We start from the raw sequence: 11808 nt of genomic DNA on the forward strand, positions 1-11808 counted from the left end.
TCAGTAAAGAATAACCATTGTATAAATGGAAATAAAGTTTCTGATTCTGATTCTGATTCTATCTACCTGTCTATCCATCTATCTGCCTATTTATCTATTTAGCTATCTATCTATCTATCTATCAATATATATATCAATCAATCAATATATCTATCTATCTATCTATATATCTATCTGTCTGTCGACCTATCTATCTATCTATCTATCTATCTACTTTAAATAATGATAAATATAATAATAATATATCTATTACGATTAGGCAACTGTTAGGCTGAAAAATCATATATTATAAATCTCAGAGTAAATAATAAAATAGGAACACAAAGGCTTGGGGTAAGGTGAGGGTGGGGACACCAGGCTGTGTGATGTGTAGGGATCTCAGGGCGGATAGCGGTGAGTTGTTGTTGTTGTTTGAAGATTTTGTCCCTCTGGTTACGGTCCATGAAGAGTGTACCAACAGACCGACTCTATCGGCTGATGCCAACCAAACCGGTCTGTCGACTATAGTGAAACCAAACTGTCGAGTCCGTTTTGGCGTAGGCTCCCACGGGTCCATTTCTCCCCTCTGCTCTGCCACACAGTCCCAACACCTATTTTTTCCTCTCATATGTTACCTATAGCTTACGTATGAGAGGAAGAGATAGGTGTTGGGACTGTGTGGCAGAGCAGAGGGGAGGAAAGGACCCTCGGGAGCCTACGCCAGACCGGCCTCGACATATTTGGAAGACTAAAGGACTGGCGTGGCTCTGATAAAGGTGAGTTACTAATCTTTGGCGCACCTCCTTGTGTTGTCTGGGCTGTCACATCTACACATTGTTTATTGTGCTCACTATCGACGGCACCGCACTTAAGTTTGTAATGGTCAGTGTGTGGCGCACTAGGAGAGGTGAGCTTATTGCGGTGCCTGGTAATGCGTTGGGGGTGTAGGGCGGTGAAGGGGGAAGCGCGTTGGTTGGTAATAGGAAGCTGTGGCGAGGGTGCTGTACCAGGTCGTAGACGTACTTTCTACAGGGCGTAATGCTGCCTGTCAGAAAGAAGTGCCAGACTCAAGGTAGACGGTGGCTGAGTGGTAGCGTGCTGGGCCCACATTCACCGCGTGATGGACGACGCGGGTTCGAATCCCCACGCTACCACCTTGGATTTTTCAGTCACCGCCGAGTGGCTTAAAACTACCCACATGCTGCCCTGAAGACCACCCATCAACCCGGACTCTAGAGGAAACCGTCCAAGTGAATCAAGAAAGAGTTCCGGGGGGCAGCATGAGCCAAGAGAAGATGGCGCCACTATAAACACCTGCCTGCGCAATGACGGGCTGGGGCCGACTACAATCCAGGCCCCTCAAGAGAGCCTACCGGCGCTATAGGCGTTCACGTAAAGAAAAAAAAAAGGGCATCGTCGTAATTGTTAAAGGCAAGACCTAAAATGATTCTGCATGCCTAATTCTGAACAATCTCAAGCTCCTGTCGTTTGCACAGAGTTAGAAAGGATGACCACGCCGGACAGGAGTGCATGAGTTCCGACAGTATAAAGATGTGAATATAATGCACAGCCCTGTACCCGGTGTCCCTTGCGCCCCGAGTCTTCGTAGCATGTACAGCTTAGGTGGGCGTCCTGACGGTGTTAGTGAAATTCCAGGTGAGTTGATCGTCCCGCGTAGTCATGTAGCTTGTGTGTATGTGTGTTTGAGAGAAGAATTCAGCCTAAGAGATAAAAGAGGCGGCGGTGTTGCCGTCAGGGTTAAGGAGAGGAGGGAAAGATGAAGATGTGAAATTAGAGGAGATATTTTTGGCTAGGTGCCAGAATCCCCTGGAAAAATTAGAAAAAGCAAGGTTTTGACATTTACTGTTGATGAAATAACTTTTATTAAGTCGAAGAATAAATTTGGCACGATTCCGGGCAAAAATGTAAAGATCATGGTTAGCAGGAGTGCGAAGGCTCTGGTACATTTTGTGAGCTGTCTCTCTATTTTAGATAGCATGAGAACAAGCGTGACTAAACCAAGTCGTTCTAGCTTGAGGAGTAGAGAAAGTACGTGGAATGTGTGTCTCCATTCCACAGACAATCATCTTTGTGATGCGTTGGATACACACAAAAAGGGTCTCTCTCCTGGAAGCAGTAATCATTCCACGGGAAATCGGAGAAGTACATCCTCAGGTCGTCCCACCGAGCTGAAGTAAAATGCCAGAAGCATCGCCTCTTCGGTGGGTCCAGAGGGTGCACAGGAGCGATAGGACAGGATACAGAAATAAGGTTGTGATCGAAGGAGCCCAACGGAGAAAACAGTTTGACAGAGTAAACAGAAGGGTTAGAGGTAAGGAAGAGGTCTAGTATGTTGGGCCTGTCTTTAAGACGGTCGGGAATACGTGTAGAGTGCTGAACCAACTGCTCTAGATCATTGAGGATTGCAAAGTTGTAGACTTGTTCACCAGGCTGGTCAGTGAAAAAGGATGAAAGCCAAAGCTGGTGGTGAACATTGAAATCTCCTAGGATAGAGATTTCAGCGAAGGGAGAGTGGGTCAAGATGTGCTCCACCTTAGAGTTCAAGTAGTCAAAGAATTTTACATAGTTAGTAGAGTTAGGTGAGAGATAAACAGCACAGATGTATTTAGTAATAGAATGACAATGAAGTCTTAGCCAGATGGTGAAAAATTCAGAAGAGTCAAGGTCGTGGGTAACTGTTGCAGCCCTGTCAGTCCCTTTTCTTTTTCCAGATATGGACAACCTGTCCCATTTTTCAGTTAGGAGGAAATCATTGGACTGTCACACGGCAGACAGCACCGCATGCAACTCATGGATCATGGCATTACCCTCGGCCTTTAGCGTCTCTGCGCTTATATTACAGATCACAGCTGCCTTTCCACCCTTCAACTTCCTCACTGCCTCTCTCATCCCCGCTGAGAGGGTGGAGCTTCATCTTTTTGTTGGATCTCTAGCCGCCATCTGTAAATCAGCCAGAGGGAGCCGTCCCGTTCGGAGGCTCCGCCATGTACAGCTGCCTAAAGTACTAGGCCTAAAGATCCCGGTACCAATCTGATACTATATGCCCATCAGCCGTTCGGATAGTATTCGTTTGAGATTTGGATTTAGAGTGGGGCTTTTTCAGAGCTCGGAAGACAGATGTAAGGTCGTTTGCATAAATAAAATCCTCGACCTCAAAAGGGAGACCTCTGCCGTATCTCTCCTTATCCTTCCTCAGAAAGCCTCTAGAGTCGAGACCTTGATGATAAAGTCCTGTATCCCTCGGAGCCCCCAGCCAGCCTGACCGCACGACTCTCCTCTATATTCTCTAGTGTCTCCCTCGTGGCATCTCCACTCACAGACTTTGGACGCTCTCCAATGCCCTTTGTATCGTTGAGATTTTCAAGTTTAAAGGTATCCCACAACTCCCCAGTGTCCTTCAGAGTACCAAGCACATCAAGCCGATTTGAGACTGTCACTGCATACTCCTGAACACACACCTGGTTCCTCAGTTTCTCAAGATGGAACCCCGGGTGGTTGCATCTTGAGAGTTTCTTGGATCTGATTCGCATCCCCAGTACTAACGAGGATGTGATCGATCTCCTTTGCCACACCGACAACATTGCTATACTAAGTTAGGAGGCGAAATCGGGAGCTGAAACCGGGAACCAGCAATCCTCATCCTTCTGAACTTTGCGAAGTTAGTTAAGAAGGGAAAGATTTGTTTTCTGTTTCTGGTGCCAGAGCCGTGGGGGCCAAAACACAACCCGTGGCAAGCTCTCTTTGTGCCAGTAGCTGCATTGAACTCGATTAACATAATGAGTGTGTCGCGTGGGGAGGCTTGGGGAGATGTTCTATGCCAAGCTCGAGCTTGGCATAGGACATCTCTTTCTCTTCAAGTTCACACATTTCGGTATGGGCGTATACTGCAACAAGAGATATGAAACCCAAGGTGTGATTCAGCCTCACCAGCACCATACGCTCATCAACGAAAATAACCCCAGAAGACATAGAATTTCAGTCGGCTAGAAATGGCAATAGCTGCTCCTTTTGAAAGGGCACCATCGCTATGGGCTGACCAGTATTTGATATAACTCACACTATTGATCTCCCCATTGCCAGGTCTTCTTGTCTCAGAGAGCATTACTAAGTCAACTTCAACCTCCTGAACATCTAACAGATAGTGTAATCGGTGATCCTGTGAGCGACTCAGAATGTTCCAGGCATCCCCAAAGTGAACCCGCCGGAGATTAACCTCGAGTCTGGCTCGACGACATTGTGTCTTGTCTGCACCACCCTCGCGATTCACAAGAAAAGAGGATGAGGGAGATTGGTGGGGCAAGGGTGCTCTCCTTTCTCCCCCTCTAGACATGTGAAAGTACTGGCTGCCATATACATATTATAAAAATCACTCTCCCAAGCCCTCACCCACTCCGGAGCCCTGCAAGGGGAGGCCGGTCGCTAAGCTTATAAGCCAATTAGTCCCAAGGGTAGCAGGAGAGTATACATTAGTGGTACTGCAGGTATGCATAGCCGTACTCTGACGCGGTGCGGAGTGAGATAAGACTCTCTCTCTCTCTCTCTCTCTCTCTCTCTCTCTCTCTCTCTCTCTCTCGCTCATCAAAAATTATTTCATAATACTCTGTCTGTCCGTCTGTCTCTCTCTCTGTCACTCCCACCCCACCCCATTACCCCCCACTCTCTCTCTCTCTCTCTCTCTCTCTCTCTCTCTCTCTCTCTCTCTCTCTCTCTCTCTCTCTCTCTCATCAATTTTTTTTCAATAAGACTGTCTATCTCTCTAACTCACACCCAACACCCCCTCCCACACTCTCTCTCTCTCTCTCTCTCTCTCTCTCTCTCTCTCTCTCTCTCTCTCTCTCTGTCTGTCTTTGTTTGTCTGTCTATCTGTCTGTTTGTTCATTTTCATGAATAAGTAGAAGGATAGAACAGACAAATACATGGATTGACATAAAAACTGAGAGAGAGAGAGAGAGAGAGAGAGAGAGAGAGAGAGAGAGAGATGCTATAAGCAATATCAGCTTTCCGAGATTAAATTTTATGTCACATTTTTCATCTCAATTTCGTGGTACGTTTCCCCTCCAGGACGCGTGAAGCACCTCGCGTTGAGTCTCGGTAAATGGCTCGTCTGAGCCTCAATCCGGGGAGGCGTCAAAGACGGAACGAGTCGCGGCCAGTAAACCCGTACTTGTGGGCCTTTGAAGTTCCTGTGTGGTATTTAACGACTTTCAAGGCTTTACGGAACAATCGGCTTCTCATGAACGATGAAGTAATTTATTTATATCGTCACCTCTTTCAGAATAGTCGTTCAAAGACTTGGATACAAAATATTTACCTATGTCTTCCATTTCATCAGCAAGGAAAACGTTATGAGCTCGGAAACTGGTGAAGGGGGGAAAAAATAAAAGGGTCGATGGGTGCAACGCTGGATGTGTGTCGGGAGGGGAGGGGTTGAGTTTCTGGAAATGGAGCTCTGCGGGTACGACTTTGAGCCTCAGGAAGCTAATGCCTTAAACTTGCGCCTCGTGAGCTTCGCGGCAGGACGTCGGGGAAGGAGGAGGTGATGTTGTTTGGCAGGGGGCCTGAGGGAAGAAACGGGACGGTGGGGTGAAGTCATGCGCGGGTGAGGTATGGCCAGAGGGTGTTGCCAAAGTGCCGCCAGAGTGGAAGTTCTTGTGAAATGGAGAGGCCTATGTTTGCACTCAGGGATTGTTGTTTGCGGGGATCGTGTTTTTAAAGGCCCCTCTAAGAGAGAAAAATGAGTAAAAATCATCACTCACGTAAACCATTTCATAATATATATCAACGCATTTGTGATCAGTTTATGAATCATCCGTTTTGAGGGGGGTTATACCGTGACAAAAATTTGGCCCGTCGCTGCTACACGGTAAAGCCACAAATTTGGCCCGTCGCTACTACACGGTAAAGCCACAAATTTGGCCCGTCGCTGCTACACGGTAAAGCCACAAATTTGGCCCGTCGCTGCTACACGGTAAAGCCACAAATTTGGCCCGTCGCTGCTACACGGTAAAGCCACAAATTTGGCCCGTCGCTGCTACACGGTAAAGCCACAAATTTGGCCCGTCGCTGCTACACGGTAAAGCCACAAATTTGGCCCGTCGCTGCTACACGGTAAAGCCACAAATTTGGCCCGTCGCTGCTACACGGTAAAGCCACAAATTTGGCCCGTCGCTGCTACACGGTAAAGCCACAAATTTGGCCCGTCGCTGCTACCGGGTTAATTATGTTTTGCGATGAAATACGCATTTGGTAGTGTAGAATAAGCGGAGCGTTGCTAAAGTTGTACGTTCAAGAAATAAAAAAAAATATATAATGGTCATAGTGAATATATGAAAGTTGCCTAAATCACTTTCTAGGTGACAACAGTGTATTTAGTGGACTGGAGAACAAAACATTATTCAAGGCCGGTGAATGTCTCTTCCAATTCCACTGATATTTCTTACCCGAGAATCACCGCACTTTTTTTTATAACAAAGGAGGCAGCTCAAGGGCACACAAAAAGAAAACAATAATAAAAAAAACCGCTACTCGCTGCTCCTGTTTTTTTTTTTTTTTTTTTTTTTGTGCCTTGCGCGCGTAGGCATCTTCTTGTGGGCCTGATGATGGGTGGTCTTCAGGACAGCATGGTGGTTGTAGTTTTAGCCTGATGACTGAAACGAAAAATCCGAGTGGTAGCGTGACCGCGTCGTCCGTCATCATCACATGTGGGTCCTACTTGCTATTTCCTGTACTAGAAAGAGCATTAAATTACATAGGAAAAGAGAGAGAGAGAGAGAGAGAGAGAGAGAGAGAGAGAGAGAGAGAGAGAGAGAGAGAGAGAGAGAGATATTGGCGGCGAATTAAAAAAAAAAATATTGGCCTGAACAGGAGTAAATCCCTTACCTACTTTTAAGCATTTGATAAACTTTTCCGGTGGCGTTTCTGTGTGAAAAAGGGCGGTGAATTGCCGGCAGCCTCACGTACACTTAACAAGGTGAGGAGTGTGCTTCTAAGGGGATCTCGCCTGACCCGCAAATAATAAACATATGCATTCACGGGAAAATATGTGTGATATATTCTGTTATAGATATAACCTATCAATTTCTTATCACTGCTACAGTGTACTGTAGAATCCTATGCTGCCAAATACTTTCAACTACACTGACAAGTGTCCTTCAGTGTGTATTTACTAGCAACTGTAGTTCCCTCTTTATAACTGTACTTATTTCATTGATACGCATATGATGGTAAGCTGTATACCCTCTTGGATCCTACCAGTAAAGTAAACTGCAAAAGTAGTAGTCAAGTGTGCTTTAGTATTTTTATTCATTCGCAAATTTGAGGGGTGGAAGGCACCTGGCATCCGTAACATCAGTGTGGTGCTGCTTAAAGTTGGAGGTGAGGCCATGATCCCCGGGTCGCGTGCGGTCTTGACTGCCGTATGGCAATCTGGTACCATTCCTCCTGACTGGAATAGGGGGCTCGTCGCCTTATCTGGAAAGGGAAAGGGGGCCTAGACTGCACCAACTACCGTGGTATTAGACTGCTATTGAAGGACAAAGATCCGGATCTTCAAGTCCCTTGTGCTCCCTGTCTTACTTTATGGGTGTGAGACATGGACACTAAATGGGGACTTGGATTGGCGGATTGATGCCTCTGATAATAAGTGTCTAAGCAGAATCATGGGATATCGCTGGAATGGCTTTGTGTCAAACCGGCGACTACTCCGTGAGACTGATTCGACATATATTACCTGCATAGTCCGTCAACGCCAACTCCGGTTATACGGGCACGTGGCACGTTACCCTGAAGCTGATCCTGCTCATCGGGGTGTCTCTGTAAGAGAAAATCCTGAATGGAGGAGGTAAAGGGGAAGCCCACGGAGTTCGTGGGTCCAGCAAGTCAATAGATCCTGCCAGGAGGTACTCAGGCTGGGAAGGGGGCCTGCATGGAGACTCGCCAGAAAGGCTCCTCGGACTTGGCGTCGTAGGGTGGGCGAGGCGATGGACCCCCCGGAGCTGCTTCAAGTTTACAGTCTTTGGGAGTTTTTTTCCAGTAACCTGGTGGTAGGGTGAATAGGCTATGTACAGGGGGGCAAGAGTGACGAGTGTCTCAAGAGTTGCGAGCGGAGGTCGTTAGTGGTGTGGGTGCAGCAATAAACCCCATTCAGGAGCAGAGGAGTTGTTAAATGTTTCACCTGCTGTATGAAGGGAGGAGTAAGGAACTTAAATTGCTCCTCTCTCAGAGAGCTGTGTTCTGCTGTAACATTACTGATTAGATAATCTTAGGTCACTATAATAAGATCTTGTGTATTACTATCCCCAGTTGGTTTTGTTCTTACATGATTATACTCTAAAAATCTAAGCACTGTATGTTATTAGGCACTAGGAGTGCCCTATGATATCCATCTACATGGACGGATGAGGTGACACCGTCGGGAGCAGCTTTTAATCGAGAATCGCGCACTGCTTCGCTTAAGAAGATTCCAAAGCTAGTTGCTCCGACAGAAACATGGAAACATGGACTAGCAGACAGCAGAAAGCCTGTTGGCTCATTACTAGGCTGCCTGCTTTCAGTGATTTAATCAATCCGTTTGCCATAGGAGTGGCTTGCAGGGAAGGATTAAAGCACTTGTGCACCTACTCTTGGGTACGTTCAGTTCACTCCCGATGCAGCAAAGTGGCGATCAATGCGTTTTTTGAAGGAGTTGATGGTCTCTGCGCTAACCACTTCTGCAGGGAGGCTGTTCCAGTGGCGAACCACTCTATTCGAGAAATAACTCCTGCCGATGTCAGTATTGCATCGCTTTGCTTGAATTGTTTTTCCGTTGTTTCTTGTTCTCAGGTTAGTTTGCAGCGTGAAGAGCTTGGAGTGATCAACGTTGTTGAGCTTGTTCAGGTACTTAAAGACTTGTATCATGTCTCCCCACAGTCGTCTCTTTTCCAACGTGAAGAGGTTGAGTCGCTCGAGTTGCTCTTCATAGGGCTTCGTCCTCAGTGATGGTATCATCTTCGTGGCGCGGCGCTGTACTCTCTCAAGTAATTCAATGTCTTTCCTGTAATTTGGAGACCAGAATTGCACGGCGTATTCCAGGTGGGGCCTTACCAGCGAATTATACAAGGATAACATAACTCTCGGCGTCTTATATTCGAAGTTCCTCGATATGAACCCAAGCATTATATTGGCTTTCTTACAGGCGGACTTGCAGTGTTTTGTTTGTTTCAAGTCACTGCTGATGGTGACCCCGAGGCCTCTTTCCTCTTGCACAACATGTAGTGGTTCGCCACCCATGTGGTATGTGTGATTGCTGTTTCTGGATCCGATATGCATTACTTTACATTTGGTAGTGTTGAAGGACATCTGCCATTTTTCCGACCACCGAGTGATCAGGTCCAGGTCTCTCTGGATAATTTCGCAGTCTGCCGTCGTGAGGGCCTTCCCACCCACCTTTGTGTCGTCGGCAAATTTTGAAAGATTGAATTTTAATCCTAGTTCTAGGTCGTTGATATATATGATGAAGAGTATGGGTCCCAGCACTGACCCCTGTGGCACTCCACATGTAACCGGGAACCACTCGGAGGCCTGTCCGTTGAGTACAACTCGTTGTTTTCTTCCAGTGAGCCAGTCTTTGATCTTCGCTGTCAGATTGTCGCCTAACCCCGCCGACTTGAGTTTCTTGAGGAGTCTTTCGTGTGGCACTTTGTCAAAGGCTTTTTGAAAGTCTAGATATATAACATCACTGGGGATATGATTATCCCAGATTTCATAGGTACCTTGGAAGAAGTCCAGTAAATTGGTTAAGCATGAGCGCTTATTCCTGAAACCGTGCTGAGCATCGGACATGATGTTGTTGTCTTCAAGGAACCTAACGAGTTTGTCTCTGATGATCTTCTCGAGGATTTTTCCTGCCACTGAGCTCAAGCTGATTGGTCTGTAGTTTAGGGCCACGCTTTTGTCTCCCTTTTTGTAGATCGGTGTTACGTTCGCTTGTTTCCAGTCTTTCGGGACTTTGTTTTGTTGTAGGGACAGATTGTAGATGGCGGTGAGTGGCTTGAGGATTTGCTGCTTGAGTTCCTTGAGCAGCCTGGGTGACAAGTCGTCGGATCCGGTGGACTTGTTTGTCTCGAGTTTGTCTAGGTACTTTTTCACATCCCGTTCGTCGATTGTGCCAATTTCTAGGGGAGTAATTCCCATCGGTGGGGTAGGGCTCTCGGGTACGGACTGGGTGTTCTCGACCGTGAACACAGACGCAAAGTTTCTTTTTAGGATTTCGACCATTTTTCTGCTGTCCTGTGCTAGTACGTCACTTTCATCTTGTAGGGGACCGATATTGCTTTTTGTCTTCTTTTTGGTTCTTATATACGTGAAGAACTTTTTCGGGTTGGACTTGGCTTTGCGCGCAATCTGCTTTTCATAGTCGCGTTTGCGCTGGCGAATGAGAGTTCTACAAGCTCTGAGGCTTTGATGGTACTGTTCGCTAGCCTCGTCAGTGCTGTTTTCCTTTAGCAAGTTGTATTTTCTCTTCTTTAAATTAATCGCCTGTCGAACTTGGGTAGTCATCCATGGTGGGCTTGTGGCATTATTTGTTCTCCTAGTCTTCAAGGGAACAGTTGTTCTCTCTACCTCTAGGAGTTTGTTCTTGAAACCGTTCCACGCGCCGTCCACAGGAGTGAGGTTCATGGGTTCCCAAGTTGTCTGGGTTAGCAGCTCACGAGCGAGATTAAAATTGGCTCCTTTGAAGTCTGGAATCCTGGACGTGTTTTCGGTGAGTTCATGGTCTGTTCTGATCTTTAGGCGAATTAGATGATGGTCGCAACCACTTAGTTTTTCGCCGACCTGACATTCGCGTGTGAGAGGAGAGATGTAGACCGTCCTTTGAAGCGTTCCACCCTTGCCGTATAAATGATCCCAGGATTCAATGAATTCCACATCAAGTTCCCTACAAATTGTCTCCATGCGGCTATTAAGCTAAAGGCTATACTGTAGAACTCATTCGCAGCCAACATCTTCGGAAGTATTGTTGAAATTATTATGATTGGTGATTCAATTTTGTAATGCTGGATAAGTATATGGTACTTATCCAATAGTTCCCTAGTGCGAATCTTGCAGACGCCATTTGTACATGCGTGTAGAACGAAAAGAGTCATTAGAAGCTTTAGCGCAGACCTCGCCGAAGGGATCTGTGGTGCCATCAATTCCAACTCCGGTGTGGCGTTAAGTCTCGTTCCCCTGATTTGGTTTGTCCCATCCTGATCTGCGCATGCGCGGGCTTTGCATTTTGTCTATTTTCATTGACAACACTGTCTTCTAATAGCTTATTCTAAGCTTAACATTGATATTATGATTGTCCTTCTGTTTCCTCAGAGTTTTCTTCGGATTGTAGGTCAGGTTGATGGGATACTCTCCATTCAATAGTAGCTGAGCTACGGGGTCCATGGCATTCTTGAATTTGGCAATTTCTCATGAAAATTAGCATAAGATCAAAGGTAGGCATAATATAAGCTATTGAAAGAGAGTGCAGTGAATGATATGGACAAATTAGCAAAGCCCGCGCATGCGCAGATCAGGATGGGACAAACCAAATCAGGGGGAAAGACTTAACGCCACACCGGGCCGTCGTCGGGAGACTCTCCCACAGAATTCAAGCACCTATAAGTAGGAAAGCATAGAGTCCCCAACCAGGAGAGTTCTTTGTTGCTCCTTCTTCTCTTGCATTATAATTATAGAAATTGTGTTGAAACAATAGGCGCACCTAACATCACCAAATGTAGGGTACAAACTTGGCGGAGGGACTGTCTCTGTGCCGGGAGAGACGGCAGTGGGGTAAAGAGT

Source organism: Eriocheir sinensis, chromosome 23, assembly GCF_024679095.1.
Source record: "Eriocheir sinensis breed Jianghai 21 chromosome 23, ASM2467909v1, whole genome shotgun sequence".
In the NCBI taxonomy this organism is placed as follows: domain Eukaryota; kingdom Metazoa; phylum Arthropoda; class Malacostraca; order Decapoda; family Varunidae; genus Eriocheir; species Eriocheir sinensis.